At 36.7% G+C, this 18,436-nt stretch overlaps 1 protein-coding gene across 1 annotated transcript in view; it reads left to right on the forward strand.

The window, feature by feature from the left end:
• The window catches only part of LOC137245615 (putative inorganic phosphate cotransporter), a 40,562-nt gene that overhangs the window by 16,484 nt on the left and 5,642 nt on the right, over positions 1-18,436 (forward strand). The window lies entirely within an intron of this gene.

An 18,436-nucleotide genomic window follows, 5' to 3' on the forward strand; every position in this document is an offset into this window, starting at 1 on the left:
TGTTATATAGTTGAAAATATTTGTTAGAAAAATTGTATTAATTCCGTTTTTATTAGATTCGAAATTATTTTATTAGAAAAATTTTATTACCTCCGTTTTGTTATAAATTTTGAAAATGTTCTATTAGAAAAATTGTTACCTCTTTTTTTGTTATAATTTGACAATATTTTGTTAGAAATCTTTTTATTACTTCCGTTTTTGTTATATAAATTTAGGACATTCTATTAGAAAAATTTTATTACCTCCGTTTTGTTATCAATTTTGAAAATGTTCTATTAGGAAAATTGTTACCTCTGTTTTTGTTATAATTTTAAAATATTTTGTTAGAAATCTTTTTATTACTTCCGTTTTTGTTAAATAAATTTAAGTTATTTTATTAGAAAAATTTTATTAACTGTATTGTTATCAAGTTGAAATTATTTTGTTAGCGTTTTATTTAATGTTTTAAAATTTTCTTTTCCACTGTACCACCACTTTCTTTCACTCTACTCATCGTCGCTGCCAAATTTCAAATGACCGAGTCTCCAGCCTATGTCCACTTTCCACGATGTCGGTCAAAAATGTAATGGCCGCTTGTATTTCATTATTTCTCTTTTTTTTCTTTGTGTGACGTTGGCTGCAGTTGTACTTGCCATGCGTGTTGCCACTGCGTGCGCCTGTCAAGTACAACTAAAGCCCCAACCACATAGGATGCTTTACTATATTTTTGCTAATGCTACAATGCCTAAAGTCCATGAAAAATCTTTTAAATCATTTAATTTTTGTGACATTTCTGTTGAATGTTCGGCTTCGTCCTAACATAAAGTTCCTTACTTATTTTCCACTAAACTCAAAACATACGATCTCGTTTTAAAAAAGAGTTTCATCACTTTTGGTTAAAATTCCGAAGTACCCATTTAGATTGAGTATAATGGAATCCTTTGACTGGGTATGAGTATCAGCATCGATACTTTGATCCGATCATTTCATTTGAGTACCGGTATCGATATTTTTTCTAAAAGTTCTATCACTAATGATAGGCCGTATTCATGATAAGGCCAAGCCTGTGTTAAATTTGACCTCATGAAAACCAAGCATTGGTCAGTTGGGTGAATATGAAGACTTTAGTTGAAATCTATTTGTTAAAAACCTCTCCAAAACTTGTTATTGAATGAAATCGAATGAGAATGCATTACAGCATCAAAAAGCAAACTTTGAAACTCGTAACTTCAATTTTTGTATGAATGAACTTCAGCGGTTTTGCATGAGAGTACAGATATCCAGTTTTAAATTGGTTTGTGTTTGGGAAATAGGTAGCGGAATGGTAACCCAGAAACTGTTACTTTGACGTCATATATATCAGTTGACTTATGGCAGCGTCACAATGAATTTTCTCATGTTCACGAGTTTTAATGCAAAAGCGAACACCGTAAAAATCGCGCAAAATGTTGCGGTTTTAGGTAAGCACGTTTATAAAAATTCTCATTATACAGAAAAACACTAGCTTACATACTTTGTCTTCTATTACTTTGATAAAAGACAGTTTTATTGTGAAAAATGTTACAAGAGCACCAAAGAGTGTGATAGTAATTTCACTTGCTAATTCTGAAAGCATCCACAGCCAAATTCTTCTTTTTATGCTTTGCTAGCTACAAAAGCTTCAAGCAGGCTACTTTTTCACGTCAGATGGCACTGGTAATATGCTTTTTGTCGCCCCCATGCAAATATTGGCATTCAATCTACTCATCTGTCAGCGCATGATGTTGCATCAAAAATCTTATGTGACGGGCCTATTAGCTGTGCTTGTATTGTCATACCCATATTTTTACCAGCTTGTACACGTGCTTATAATGTTTTGTTTATGGTGCTCTCCGTATTATGATAAACAGAATTAATAAAAAACAAAAATGGCATAAAATAAACAAAAACAAAACAAAATAGAATAGAATAGAATAAAGTAAAAAAAGTAAATAAAAAAATAAGAATAAAATAGTTTTGCAAATAATACACTTCTATTTGTTTCTTAATCCCTTGCAGTTAAAATTTTTTTACCAAAAATGTTCCATATGTTAAATCACAGAAAAAAAATTGTTTTAAGTTAAACGGTTTTATTGTAAACAATATTTGCATGAAGTAATAATAATACTGAAAGCTATAAAATAATTAGGTAGGTCCTAGGTACTAGTCATCACACTCCTCATCAATCTAGGGCGTTGATCAGACAATTAAATAAAAGCGTTGGTGCTTGTCTCTCCTCGAACTCCGAAATATTTTGATGCCACTTCTACCGGACTGTATGTAATATTTGTTCCAAATATGAGCCAAATCGGACATCATAAGTCGCGTTCTATTCACGCATGTATTATGTGTTCCAAATATGAGCCAAATCAGACCGCAAATACGATTTTTTCAATATCTTGATCCTTGCGCCACTTAGCGGCGATTTTTTTCATATGTCGCTTTCTATTCATGTATGTATTATGTGTTCGAAATATGAGCCAAATCCGACCACAAATACGATTTTTGTATATCGAACCTTGCGCCACCTAGCGGCGATTTTTTTCATAGGTCGCTTTCTATTTTTGTATATATTATTTGTTCCAGATATGAGCCAACTCGGACCTCAAATACGAGTTTTGTGAATATCTCGATACTTGCGCCACCTAGCGGCGGTTTTTTATTATTATTGTATTGTCATCAGGTTCTGAACTATATTCCAAGTTTCAAGCTTCTAGCTGATCGGGAAGTTACTTAAATTTCAATTACAAAATTCAAAACACTTACAAAAACAATTAAATTTAGTCCCCTGTTAATTTGGAATTTAAGACTTTCATTGGAAAAAAAAAATTTCAAATTGCTGGACTTAAGTTTAAAAACAAAAATATTATTAATTGGGTTTATCTTCTAATAGTTCATAATTTTTGGGCAAAACTTTTTGGTTTTAGTTTTAAACTTTCCATCGAAGATTATATTCTTCAAATGACTGTATTCAAATTGAAACCAAAATAGCTTAGAAATTGCTTAAGACTATTTAGTTGTTTGAGAAGTAGTATAAAAAAACTTGAAATCAGCAGTAGGCTTTGCAAAGATTAAAAAATAAGCTAAAATTGTTGACCGTTTTGTATCAATTCAACTGCTTGCAATAAAACTCTTATCAAAATTTTTAAAGTACCTAATTTAATAACAAAATAAACACAATCTATCAGTTTTTACTGATAGAAAGGATGACACTAAAGTTTAAAAGATGAAATAACTAAATGTTCCTATGGCAAGTGGTGCGTGAACGGGAATCATGCGTTTTTTCGCGACCAAAGACGGTTCAAATATAGCAAAATATTTCTCCAAAGCGGGCCCATATAGTTAATAGTATGTTGCCGTCGAAGCAGCCCTTTCAACAGATTTGCTATTGAATCTTCTCGTGGCCCAAGTATTGAATCCATCTCTCCCCATACATTATATACATATGAATGTCTTAACTCCAAAGCCATGTAATTATATTCGCTGTTTTGACTCATATAACTAAGCCCGAAATATGGTGAAATCAGTTCAAGATGAGATTGGTACGAAGTATCTCGTTGCTCCTTGTCAACAATATAAACAATTTTCACTCTTCTTTGCTCCCGTCGAATCCATGGACATGTTTTTCCGCTTCAATTATTCATCCAAATGCATGGGCCCAAAATATTCCAGACTATGGCAGTGATCTGGCTGTCATACTGTGCACCAATGTATAATAACTAGGGATGTATATCCAGGGATCCCGGAATCCCAAAAGTTGTTGTCATTTAATCCCGGGAATGCTGAAAATACCAATTAAATAAATCTATTCAATAGATATTACCTTTTTAAAATCAAAACATGAATAACACCGGACACCGAATAAAATAAAAATAAATAAAGATTTTCGCTATTGGCTTCTCAAGAAGCTAAATATGAATTCATATTTTCCATTCTGCTTTACAACTGACCAACAAAAATCCAAATTAATTTTGTAACCAGAAACCGAACTATACTTCCTTGAAGAGTTCGAAACTGGGGTTAAAAAGTTGGGCTCTTCAAGTTTTAGGTACATATGATGCCTTGTCACTTCTATAAAATTTTGTTTAAGATCATTTTTCTACCTGAAAGTTCAAAGTTTGCAATAAAATAAGTGACGGATTTACGGGGGGCGGTTTTCGGGTTCAAACCCCCCCCGTGGAGATGTTGATAGAAAGTACTAAAGTTAAAATGACGGCTTTACCGGTAAAACTTAAATAAACTAATATATGCACTTTTAACCCATATAATCCCAACTTTTTAAAACTAAAATTTTGAAGTGAATTATACAACATAAGTGTGCTAAGAGACCCAAATATCCGAGTGCTTTAAGAATTTCATTCATATCTCTCGCCGGTTTTTAGAAAAAGGCCGCCCCAAAATTGGGGCGCTAGTCATGCCAGAGAGTAATAAAAATGTATTAAGTAGCTGAACTTAGAAAAAATTATGACCTTTATTTTATTAAGGAAAATTATAAATACAGGACAGATTTCTTTTAGTAAAAAATGGAGTTAGTTAAATATGATGCCAAGATTCCTTCAACGCCGTAGGCAAACATAAAAAAAGTTATCGATATAAACTTGAACTTATGGTATGGTAGTTCGGGAAGTATGTCATTTATCTGGTATTTAGCTTATCCCACAATGGCCGAATCTTTGTAAACTTATCACTGTGAACTTATGAAGTATTTTCGCTTACGTGCATATAACTTAGAATTTGCTCGAACCTCACTCTAGGCATAGAATTAGCAAAGCCAGGATAATATGTATCAGCACCGGTATCCCAAAACATTCGATATCTTGAATTAGAAAAATACCCAGTCAATAAGAATATAACAAGTACAATTTCCGTTTCCTTCGTAAGTAGCAAACGTTTTTGAGTTCAGCACTATTAAATCTATCAACTCATCATTGTAAAAACCCACTCCACGGGGCTCCTAAATCGTTGAGAAAGTCAGGCTTACTCCAAACTTGCTTTTCATATGTTGGAAAGTCTTTGTTTTATACCATTCCCTCTCTAGAGGTGGTTTTTTCTATAACTTTATTACTTGGTCTTGATAGTATAGCTTCAATTGTGATAGAGAACGTTCTCATCACTATCATCCATATCTGATTCATCCTTACGCATAAAAGATTCTGTTTTCAATTCACTACCACTTTTTCTTATTACATGCTGGCAAATTATTTCCTGACAGATGATTAAAATCTCATTCAACAGTGTCATCTTCATCACTTAACAACTAATTTTCGAGAGGGGAAATGTAGACAGCAGCATTGAAAATATCGCCTTTATTGTCTTATATGTCTATTATATCAGCAAGAGTTAAGTCTGTATTATGGATTGCGGAGTCACCATAAAATTTTGAAAAAATCGAATGAAAGAAAGCGCAAATGCATGGATATATCCACTAAATTTGAACAAATTTTCTTAAAAAGTTTGTGCAAAATCATGTGAGCAGCTGTGCTCAGCGCCCCAAAAATGGGGCGTCGCAAAACATCGCTCACAAAAGTTCACATAAACGATAACACATTTGTTTATTTTAGTTTAGCATTTTACATAGATAAAACTGTTAGCATAAACGAAAAATATCACATTTATAAAAAAAGAACCACGCAAACTTACTTTTTATTTCGGAACATCGTACATCGTACAAAACACCAATCACTCTTTACCATTTTTATGAATAAACTAAGGTAATGGCGAAAACGAAGCACGTGCTGGTGTTGCCGCTAATAACAAAAATACCAAACTGAAACATTTACTGATACTGCTTCGCTAGATTTTTAAATAACTTATAAATACAAGGCGTTTTAAAAATGGTGCGCTGGGCATATATGGGTTAATAAGAATATCAGTACTGACCGATTTTGGCTACGAACCAATTTTCATGTCATACAAAAGTCAGTAAAATATGGCTGTATATTCAAGCTTTAAACACATATGTACATCATAAAGAAACTAATTTTTCCCATAACTATTTCCCAACAATCGCCTAGGTTTTTTGAAAGCTCTTCTAGTACTTCGTTTGCAGACAGTGGTGTACCAATATGGATATTCAATGAAGCGAGTCCATTCAAACGTGCTTGACTGATTGTACTCCGCAAGTATGATTTTAACGTTTTGAGGGCAGAAAATGTGCGTTCTGGTGTTGCTGTCGAAACTGGTAGAAGGGCTAATATGCGCAGTATCTTATTTACATATTCGAAAGCATTTGGATTAACCATCTGAAAAAATAAGATAAATAAGAAATATAGCATACAAATTTTGTAGGTGATCATCAAAATTGTACCCACCTCAAGTGCATCAAACACGTTTTTAAAATTCTGACCATCGACTCGCCTTCTCCACATTTTGACTTGCATTGCAATCTCGGTTTTGAATCAATTCACAACATTATCATAAAATTCATGCAGTTTATTGCATTTTTCAGCCTTGTATTAATTTTTGGGGAACAAAACACCGAAATTTTCGAAAATTAGTTGGTGTTTCATGTAACCGCTCTTGATATGAATTATGAATGCATCAAGGAATGGAATATAGAATGCGATTCTATAATAATCTTCGACGCTCTCAGTATCTACGTTGCATCTATTTAATTGATGTTTACTGATGCGTGGTCTCTTGTGCAGCGAAAGGGGTTGACAGCACATTATATAGCTTATCCAACCCAATTGTCAACCTCACCTATCCGTGGCGAACCCTGTTTCCTTAACAGCCGAGGCCCTGGCGACCCCGAACTCCTGATGGATGAAGGGGTGGGAGGGCGGTATGGCCTCGAAGGTTTCATGTGGTCATAATAAATCGTTTCCCGAGATGATCGGCATGGTACCTGTTTGGTTACGCCTGCACTGTCTACAGCAGAACCATTAGCTGTTGGCTTGCTGGGCACTGCCGAAAACGGAACAATGCTAGCAGCACAGTCCAGTTAATATAATATGACAAACTCCACTCCAAATTAATACATTTTACATATGTACATACATACATACATTGTAAATTGCTCTGCGAAGCAATGAGAAGTCAAATTCATTTTAGATACATACTAGCATATACCTACACACGTGCATATACACAAATTTATCCAAATTAATCTCATTTATTGCTTTTGCCTTTGCTAGAGGCTCTCATTAGTTTCACCTAACATGTACATTTTTTACTCGTTGTTCAATCGCTATTCAGAGTGCACGGGCTAAATCGAACCCGGCTGCATTTCAAATCGCTTCAATAAAATTTATACGCTTATTGGAAATTTGCATTTTTTTATTTCGGCAAATTAAAATAGCCATCGAAAAGGCTCGTTGGCTACACATTTTTTGGTGACCCCGACGTGATCTTTATTGTTAAATTCAGGACAATATCGAACGTCTTGATAAATATTTTTTAATATCGATTTTGTGACATAAAAGTAGCGGAGATTCGCATCTATATATATATATATTCCGGCTTGGGTACATGTGTCGCTGGTGGTGCATATTTTTTCAAGCAATTGAAAGCCGTTCATTTTTACCGCTACAAAATCTCGTGATTGATTTTCATCAGGGTGCTTACCGCAGCATTTTTAATTTTAGTAGCGGAAATAAAGTTTTTTCCTGAACCTTGTCTACAACAAAATTCTTGTTTTTAATTGGTAAGGTACACTGCTACGATGGCAGAAGATCTATCTGCAGAAAATAAAGTGACCTTTTATAAGCGTAAAGCACAGTCGTTTTATGTGCAAGCGCAAACAATTGAAAACGCCATTGAAGGTGAAAAAATTGGTTTAATCAACGAAACTGAATTGAATGTGCGATTGGAACGTCTTGAACACATTAGCACTTCGTTTTGTTCAGCGCATGACATACTCGAAGTACTTGATTTTAATGAAATCCGTGGGGAGCTGCGATCAAACTGCGATGAGTTAATCATTTCACTCAGGTCTCGTATTCAGCATGAGATTCGAAAGCGTTCGTCTCAAATGCCACCTTGTTCAACTATGCGCCATGACCAAACATATGAAGGGCAAACCATTATAATGCAAAGTCGGCCACGTTTACCTGAGCTGAAGTTGCCTGTTTTCAGCGGAAACTACACTGAATACACCGACTTTATCTCCATGTTTACTACCATAATCGGGAAAGATCCTGATCTAACGGATGTCGAAAAGATGCAGCATTTGCGAACATCGCTGAAAGGGGCAGCATTAGACACCATCCGTTCGTTAGAAATCAGTGGTTCAAATTATAGTGTTGCTTTAGAACTACTTGAAAAACGTTTTAACAATAAGCGTCTTATTTTCCAGGCACACATCACTGATATTCTGGGGCTTAAGAGGGTAGAGTCTTCTTCGGCAGCTAAATTGCGTGAGCTGTCTGACAAGGTTAACGCCAACTTAAGAGCACTGCTAACAATTGGGAATTTGGAACAAATAGCGGCATGCATTGTCATACAGATTCTTCTTCAAAAGGTAGACAGTGCAACGCAGACAAAGTGGGAAGAAACTGCTCCCTTGGATGTTATACCGTCGTGCGAACAATTCACTACCTTTCTAGAGAAACGATGTCAAAAGTTGGAAAATGTTGAACACTCAGTTGCAGCAAGCACGCGCATATCTCAGGTGGGAAAGAACAGTAGAATTTCTAACACTAGTAGAAAATCTTTTATAACAACTAACATATCTAATGGCTGTGTGTTTTGTGACAATACAGACCACTCAATATATAGTTGCATTCGTTTTAATAATTTATCGCCACAACTACGACTAAAAGAAGCCAAACGGCTTTTGTTATGCCTTAATTGCCTTCGAAAAGGTCACCAGCTTAGAGCATGCAGTGCTGGCTTATGTCGTTCGTGCGGCAATAAGCATCATAGCTTATTGCATCTACAACACTCCAACAAGCAGGAAGCCGCAAACTCGGATCATAATCCTAAAACATCATCGCAAGCTGCTTTACAACCGCCCCATAGCTCTTTGACAGTAGTTTCCCCCTCTTCCTCAGTTGCTCAGAATATCAAATTTGATGTTGTGCTCTTGGCTACTGCAGTGATTGACGTCAAAAACAATGCCGGTACTTGGGTACCATGCCGTGCACTGCTCGACTCTGGATCGCAGTTACACATAATCACATCGCGTCTTGCTCAGCAATTACAGCTGCGTAGAACTAAATCGTCTGCATCAGTATCTGGTCTTGGTGACTCCAAGTTCGATTCCGATGGCTTCACCGTTGATATCAATCTTCGCTCCCAAACTTCCGAATACTCAACTCTTATTACTGCTTTGGTAGCTCCCAGCATAACGGATAATCAACCCAACATAGGCCTGAATATATCGTCGTGGAACATTCCTTCAAATATCCGACTAGCAGACTGTGAATTTTATAAACCCCAACGCGTTGATATGCTTATTGGTGCAAGTCTTTTTTATGAGCTCTTGTGCGTTGGACAAATTAAACTTGCAGCTGGCCTCCCAGTACTTCAAAAAACCAGGTTAGGGTGGGTAGTCTCAGCCGATGTAGAGGATGAAAACATGGTTCAACTTGATCAGATTGTTCGTAGATTTTGGGAAATGGACAGCTCTTGCTCCGCTGTTGCCAAATATACCAAAGAAGAAATGGATTGTGAATCCCATTTTAAGGCTAACTTCGTTAGACTACCCTCTGGGGCTTATTCTGTTCGTTTGCCTATTAAATCAAATATAAGCCTGTTGGGGGAGTCATACTCACAAGCTTTGCGTAGATTTCTGAATTTAGAGCGTAAACTAGAGCGACAACCAACATTAAAGGCTCAGTACGGTGCTTTCATTCATGAGTACTTAGACTTGAAACATATGTCGTTAGTTAGCGAATAAAATCATAATCTTTGTAAATATTTTCTACCACATCACTGCGTTTTAAACGAAAGTACTACCACTAAACTTCGGGTAGTATTTGATGGCTCGGCAGCCACGTCAACCGGGTATTCGCTCAACGATGTGCTCATGACAGGGCCTACCATACAACCCAAACTCTTTAACACATTATTGCGATTTCGAACATTTCCGGTCGCCTTAACAGGCGATATCTGCAAAATGTATAGATGCGTTCAGGTGGCAGAGTCTGATTCCTACTTGCAGTGCATTTTATGGCGCGATACCCTACGACACCCCATTCAAATTTTCAAACTTGATACAGTTACGTATGGTACTCGCCCAGCTGCATTTCTGTCGGTGCGATCAATGCATCAATTAGCGTTTGACGAACAGCACTCATTTCCTGTTGGTTCTAAAATATTGAAGAGAGACTTTTATGTCGACGATCTTATTAGCGGAGGAGATTCTGTTCAAGAAGTTCGACAAATCATGAATGAAATAACTGAAATGTTGGCTGGGGGCCAGTTTAAATTGCGTAAGTGGTGCTCCAATAACTCTAATTTCTTCGAGACATACCACCCGAAGACACCGAAACTCTCTTAAGCTTCGATGATAGAACTAACATCACTAAAACACTCGGTCTTACTTGGGATCCTGCCTCCGATTGCCTGCTGTTCACATTTACACCCACAAATACAGCAAAGAGAAACTGCAAGCGATCGGTGTTATCAACAATCGCTCGTTTTTACGACCCATTGGGTTTAATTGGTCCGATAATTTCAAGGGCAAAGATTTTCCTTCAGCATCTGTGGAGAGAACGACTCAACTGGGACGAAAGCTTGCCCTCATCGTTGGACTCATCGTGGAATAGTTTGTATGAAGACCTCGTAAGCATACCTAAACTTTGTTTTCCTAGACTGTCTATCTTTACAAAAGGAGTAGTTGAGGTTCATGGTTTCAGCGACGCAAGCGTAGAAGCATGCGGAGCCTGTGTAAACGTAGTATCTGGCAATGAAAAGGGGAAGCAGGTACATTTAGTTTGCTCGAAATCACGTGTAGCACTAGAATTGTGTGGCGCAGCATTGTTATCGCAACTAATGCACGATATAGCTGAAATGAATGTTTACAATTGCCCCTTTTATTGTTGGTCGGATTCCGCAGTTGTATTAGCCTGGATCCGCGACGAACCATCTCGATTTCAAGTTTTTACATCCAACCGTATAGCACAAATACAAGAGCTGACGACAAAAATGGAGTGGAATTACGTGCCGACTAAGCTAAATCCAGCAGACATCTTATCAAGAGGTGCATCTCCTAGCGAACTAATTGAATCACCAATTTGGATGCATTGTCCAGAGTTTCTAGTTGATGGTCGAAACAAATGGCCATTAAGTTGTAGTGCAGTAAAGGAGCTCCCTGAGCTTCTCAAGAAAGTACTACTGGCCGTCCCTCGGTTATCTGATATAACTTTGGAATGCAAATACAATACTTCGTTTACAAATCTGCAACACGTTTTCGCTTACATTTACAAATTTGTTCATAAGGCTCGACATCCAGGGTTGACAGTTGACGATATTCGTGGAGGGACAAAACTGCTTTTGCGCACAATTCAAATGACGAATCTTCGTGATGATTACAGTGCTTTGAAAAATGGTGAAGGTGTAAGGGCATCCAGCTGCATCGCGTCTCTCTCCCCATTTATCGACGATTATGGTTTACTCCGTGTGGGTGGGCGACTCCAAAAAACAGCTTTGGACTTCAATGCAAAACATCCTATCATATTGCCCAGACGCCATCCGGTAACCCACGCACTCATCATGCACTTCCATAGGCGCAATTTACATGCTGGACCTCGTGCGCTGCTGGCTAACATTCGCTTGCAATACTGGCCAATAGGAGGTCGAAAAACCGTCTCGAATACTGTAAGTAAATGCATAATCTGCTTTCGAGCTAAACCGTATATAGCTGAACACATCATGGCGGACCTCCCTCATGATCGAGTTAATACATCGTATGTATTCATGGTCACAGGCGTTGACTTTTGTGGACCATTCTTTTACAAAAACGAAATACGTAACAAGCAGTCCATAAAGTGTTACATTTGTATCTTCATATGCTTCGCTACCAAGGCCGTTCATTTGGAGCTAGTTATGGATCTCTCTACAAAGGCTTTTCTAAAATCTCTCAAACGCTTCATTCTCACTCGACGTTGTCCTGCCAGAATATGGTCAGACAACGCTACCAACTTCGTCGGCGCAAAGAATGAACTTGCTGAATTGAGGCGGCTTTTTCTTAGCGATGATCATGCGAAGGCAGTACATGAGTTTTGTTTAGACAATTCTATCGATTGGCGATTCATTCCTCCACGCTCTCCTCACTTTGGTGGATTGTGGGAGGCAGCAGTAAAAACGGCAAAACATCATTTCTATCGAACAGCCGGAAATTCTTTGTTAAACTTTGATGAGCTGCGCACGCTCGTATGTCACATTGCGGCAATCATTAACTCTAGACCTTTGTTTTCACTTTCAGAGCATCCCGATGATCTGGACGTTTTGACACCTGCGCACTTCATAGGAACGGCTCCTCTCGCCTTGTTTGACGAGCCTAACCTCACCGCTCTTAAATTTAATCGCTTAGATCAATGGCAGCGAATGTCATACTACCAGCAAATATTTTGGGCCCGATGGCGTGAAGAGTATTTAACTTTGCTACAACAGCGGTCGAAATGGCGTAAACAAAAAGCTGGTCTATATATCAACGACGTCGTTTTAGTGAAAAACGAAAATTTGCCACCACTTAAGTGGCCACTAGCAAGAGTCGTCAAACTTATCAGCGGAACAGATGGAGTATCGCGAGTTGCAGAGCTAAAAACTGCCACTGGGACCATCCGGAGAGCTATCAGAAAATTGTGCCCACTCCCGAAGCAAGATGAGGTTGAAAGCCCTGGCCTTCCAACGGGGGGAGAATGTTTGGTTACGCCTGCACTGTCTACAGCAGAAACATTAGCTGTTGGCTTGCTGGGCACTGCCGAAAACGGAACAATGCTAGCAGCACAGTCCAGTTAATATAATATGACAAACTCCACTCCAAATTAATACATTTTACATATGTACATACATACATACATTGTAAATTGCTCTGCAAAGCAATGAGAAGTCAAATTCATTTTAGATACATACTAGCATATACCTACACACGTGCATATACACAAATTTATCCAAATTAATCTCATTTATTGCTTTTGCCTTTGCTAAAGGCTCTCATTATTTTCACCTAACATGTACATTTTTTACTCGTTGTTCAATCGCTATTCAGAGTGCACGGGCTAAATCGAACCCGGCTGCATTTCAAATCGCTTCAATAAAATTTATACGCTTATTGGAAATTTGCATTTTTTTATTTCGGCAAATTAAAATAGCCATCGAAAAGGCTCGTTGGCTACACAGTACCTTTATTATGCTTGTTACCGGAACGTAACGGATCTGCATCCGGCAAGGGCTATCAACATCGATAACACTCCCCAAGGCCTTCGGGGAGTGTCCTTATCGCTACAACAACAACAGCAACGTTTGCGCGCTAGAAAAAGCAGCTTGAAACTGAGAAGCTTGTGCTGAAGTTTTGTCGTCCACTTTTATATAAAAAATTTTCAAAACGGTCGTGGACGAATAAAATAAGCTATATGTTTGCAAACAAGAGTTTTATATCAATGGTATTTCATTTCCCCAAGTGGATTTATAACAACAAATAGGAAAAACTTCAAATTTTAAAAAATGGGCCTGGCACCGCCCCTTTTATGACTAAGCAATTTTCTATGTCGGCGGCCGCCGTGGTGTGATGGGTAGCGTGCTCCGCCTATCACACCGTATCCCCTGGGTTCAACTCCCGGGCAAAGCAACATCAAAATTTTAGAAATAAGATTTTTCAATTAGAAGAAAATTTTTCTAAGCGGGGTCGCCCCTCGGCAGTGTTTGGCAAGCACTCCGGGTGTATTTCTACCATGAAAAGCTCTCAGTGAAAACTCATCTGCTTTGCAGATGCCGTTCGGAGTCGGCATAAAACATGTAGGTCGCGTCCGGCCAATTTGTAGAGAAAATCAAGAGGTGCACGACACAAATTGGAAGAGAAGCTCGGCCTTAGATCTCTTCGGAGGTTATCGCGCCTTACATTTATTTTTTTTTTAATTTTCTATGTCGGCGGCCACCGTGGTGTGATGGTAGCGTGCTCCGCCTACTACACCGTATGCCCTGGGTCATCCCGGGCAAAACAACATCAAAATTTTAGAAAAAAGGTTTTTCAATTAGGACAAAATTTTTCTAAGCGGGGTCGCCCCTCGGCAGTGTTTAGCAAGCGCTCCTAGTGTATTTTTGCCATGAAAAGCTTTCAGTGAAAACTCATCTGCCTCGCAGATGCCCTTCGTAGTCGGCATAAAACATGTATGTCCCGTGCGGCCAGTTTGTAGAGAAAATCAAGAGGTGCACGACGCAAATTGGAAGAGAAGCTCCGCCTTAGATATCTTCGGAGGTTATCGCGCTTTACATTTATTTATTTTTAATTTTCTATGTTTCGGGAGCTATAAATCTAAGAAAAATTTGTTCAGAATAGAACCACATTTACAGTGTACTCTCTCCTAACGGACACCTCTCTTAAGCGGACACCTCTCAAAAACGGAAAATTTTTTCAGTACCAAAAAAATCCTTAGGCATTTTTTAAGTTTTTCCCTTTTGAGCGGACAACCCTCCCATAAGAGGACGCGGACACTTGCTTTTTACCCCAAAGGGCTTTTTAAGGGATTTTTAATTTCCCATAACCGTCAGCTTACAACACTTTTTTTTTATTTACTCTTTACCATATTCGTACAGCTATTGCTTATTCACTAATACGTGCATGGATGTAGGGGAATCCCCAAAATACGAAGAGCCTGTTTTCAATACAGTAAAAAACATAAAAATGCATACACGTAGTTAGTATCTTCTTGTGTGTGTATGTACGTGAATCGCAATGCCTAAGTTAGTGTTGAGTATTAAAGACAAAGTCAATGTCATTGAAGTTCATAAGAAAGAAAAACTAAATGTACGAGAGTTGGCAAAGAAATGTAAGATCAGCAAAACACAAGCTGTTAGCACTATCAAAACAAAGAACAAATTTTAAGTTTGTGGGACACTGACGTCAACCCGGAGCAAAAAGGAGTCTGCTGAAGCCCAAAGGCCTTAATTTTGATAAATTGTGCTACGAATGGTTTGTGAAAGCTCGAAATAAGAGCATTCCTCTGTCAGGCATACTTATAAGGAGCAAAGCTAAAGAAATTGCAGTGAGACTCAATTACGACGATTTTAGTGCATCATCCGGCTGGCTGGAAAGGTTCAAAAAACGTCACAACATAACTTTCCGTACAATTTTTTTGAATATTTTGTCCACAAAACTTCATTCTTTAATTTATGAACCTCCTTACTCAGTCTTATTTATATGTATTAATATTCTTGTTTTGGAAATAAAATTGTTTAAACATTCATCAATAATAATTTTTTCATAAGCGGCCACCTCTCATAAGCGGGCAAATTTGGCAGTCTCTTAGGTGTCCGCTTAAGAGAGAGTACACTATATCTATATATTAATACGCTAACAAAATTTCCATACAATCAATTGACAGGCTGTTTCGAATAATTAGCATACGTAAAATCATACAAAAGTTATATGAATCGATTCGTATTGATCGGCCGCAGTGCATAGGCCTATTTTTGTTAACAAATATAACTCTATTTGTTTATAATTAATAGAAAAAGTTGTTTGTAAATTCGAACAATTCACACAAATATCGTAATTCATTTTCGTGCACAAGCGCGCCATCTTTGGGAAAAATTATCTAAGTTTTCTAATGCGAATTTCAATGACCTAAACTTTTATTCACAAGCGCGCCGTCTTTGGGAACAATTATCTAAGTGTTCTAATGTGAATTTAAAATTTTATGTATCCCCGCTAAATTCGAAAGCATAAATGTTTCACCAACATACAAATATGGACTCCCATTGTTGCCACTTACCTATAATAGCCTCTACCAAAATCCTAAAAAACTGTTCCAAAATAATTTGTAGCGTACCAAAAAATCTTAAATAGAATTAATTTTTGACCGGCCCATTTTTTGTGGCAAATTTCACTTACACGTAAATACATGTCTTTATTTAACAGATTCTTTGTTTTTTATTTTAGTTGTTTTCAAAAAAACATGAAATCACATATAATGAGTTAACTTTTGTTGAAACTAACTAATTTATTTATAACAATTAATGGCAAATTTGCTCGAAAATTTTGTTGCATTTGCAGATTTAATCCTCATTTTAGATAAAGTACGTCTTATACTGAACAAAAAAAAAGTTACAAAAATATAACATTACATTTTTTATATTTGCCGTCTTTCAGTGAGTTTTACAGCTCCGGCTCACGCTCAATTCTCACGGGAATGCTCTGGATCATTGAGAGACTTGAGAAGCAGATGCCGTTAAATTTTCGCACACGTGAAATGTGATAGGCAGATGTCGCCGCCGTTTTTCATTTAACTTATACGGCGAAAGTCTAAGCAGCGACATCTATTTTTGAAAAATTAGGTTTATTAAAGGCAACGTTGCCAAACTAAAAAGAAGTAATTAACAAATTATCTGGCTCTCAAATTGAACCAGACTTCTATCTGGATTTATCTGGCTCAAATCGTTGTTGTTGCATTTAAATGCAAAATTATTTATCTGGCTCAGGATTTTACCACCGGATGATGGCAATTGCCTTTTATGCTAATGACGAAACAACAAAACGCCCCAAAAACGTTTTTGATTTTAGGTCAAAGCGGCAACAGGCATCATAGCGGCCGTATTGCATAGGCAGTATATTACCCACTATATTTATTATTAGGCTAACTTTGTTGGATTATATATACATTAATCGGATGCTTAGATCCTATAACCCTAATTTGTTTATGTCGCTTAAAGTTATGAAATCAATTTTATTTTAGTAAATATGTTTGCGTGAATAATTTCAATGTTTTTGTTTGTTTTTCTTTTCTTCCTAATTTATTCTGCTTTATTATATCTTAGTATTATATTGTTCACAGACGATATTTTATGGTAGATATGGTCATATATATTAATGAAATGGAGTGCTTACAAATTTAATACAAATTAATTACGTACATAGATCTCAATAGGAAACCCAACATTAAATATCCGAACATTAGAATCTTCATATTTCCACAATGATCACATTAAAACTCGGAAAAAATTTAAGTGCACTTATTGCGTTTTTATATGGAGCTGTTTGTTCACTTCACTTAATTTTTTCGCAATTTAAGTACTTTATTTTTTTTCTTTAATTTAACCATTTTTTTAGTAAACTGTGCCTTCTTTCTCATTACATAATTTTGTTATATTTTTATTTTATTTTTTATGAAGGTATCCTCTATTCTACTCGAAATTTTTGTTTTGTGTCACACTTACATATTAGATATGTATTTATACAAAATTAAACGGGTGGCGTGAAATAGGCTAAATTCCTTTAGCAAATTTCTTCGTTTTTAACTAAGAGTTCATGTTTTTTGAATTATGACACTATTGAAGTAAATGGGCGATATATGTATATGGGTGATAGATATAGGCCTACTGGGGAACCGAGCTCCCAAAACTAACTTCGGTAGAGCGCCAGCGGGGACCTTCCGGGTGTGGAAAGACCTATTTTTCAATTAAATTTCAAGTAATTTCACCATAATTCTATGTCAATTTCATTTGATTTTACATAATTTTTATATTTTGGTTTAAGGAGCTCCATCCAAAACGTTATAATTACGTGTGAAAAGTGTGTAGAAAATTTAAGAAAATACAATCAAAAAGTACAAAGTCTTAGATCAAATTCAAAATTTTAAAGAAAAAGTTAAGTTAGACCAGTTTGCATAGACTGAGTTGAAAAAAATACACGGTGGTCGAATTTCGACCACAGGCGATACTAGTATGTATTATTCCGCAGCCGGGTAACACTACTAAGCACACAAAACAAACAACAACAGCATTTCATGTGTACAGCTGGGTAAGCAATGTTCGGTTTCACTCGAACTTAGACTTACATGTTGCGTAATCGAAATTTTTTTTTGGAGAACGTTTTGCTTTTTGGCCATCGGTAAAAATCAAGATAAATTCACCCTGCCTACATCATGTTACAATCAAATATACGACATAAAACAATGACGTAAAAAAAGTATCGGTTACTATAATGGTTATGGAAGGTCCGTTATGAATTTTGATTGCTATAATGTTTATTTTTACCTTTTCAAACGTATAAAAAAATAACCATTATTTTCCGTCCCTGTTTCCACCAAATAAAATGAATAAATGTTGTTAAATAGTTGGATGTACATACATAAATTGATTTAAAATTTTCAAATATTTTATAGAGAAGAATTCGAGGTTTCCACAAAAGTATGTATGATTTTGACAATTTTTAAAAAATTTTGAACCCTTTACAGTGTCAGTTTTGTACAGCGATTTGTTCATTTTTTATGCTGCAAGCGGTCTTAGCGCAGCGAAAAAAAAATTATAAATATGGTTCGCACGCATTATGAGATAT

The sequence above is a fragment of the Eurosta solidaginis genome, chromosome 3, assembly GCF_040869045.1.
Source record: "Eurosta solidaginis isolate ZX-2024a chromosome 3, ASM4086904v1, whole genome shotgun sequence".
NCBI classification, from domain to species: Eukaryota; Metazoa; Arthropoda; class Insecta; order Diptera; family Tephritidae; genus Eurosta; species Eurosta solidaginis.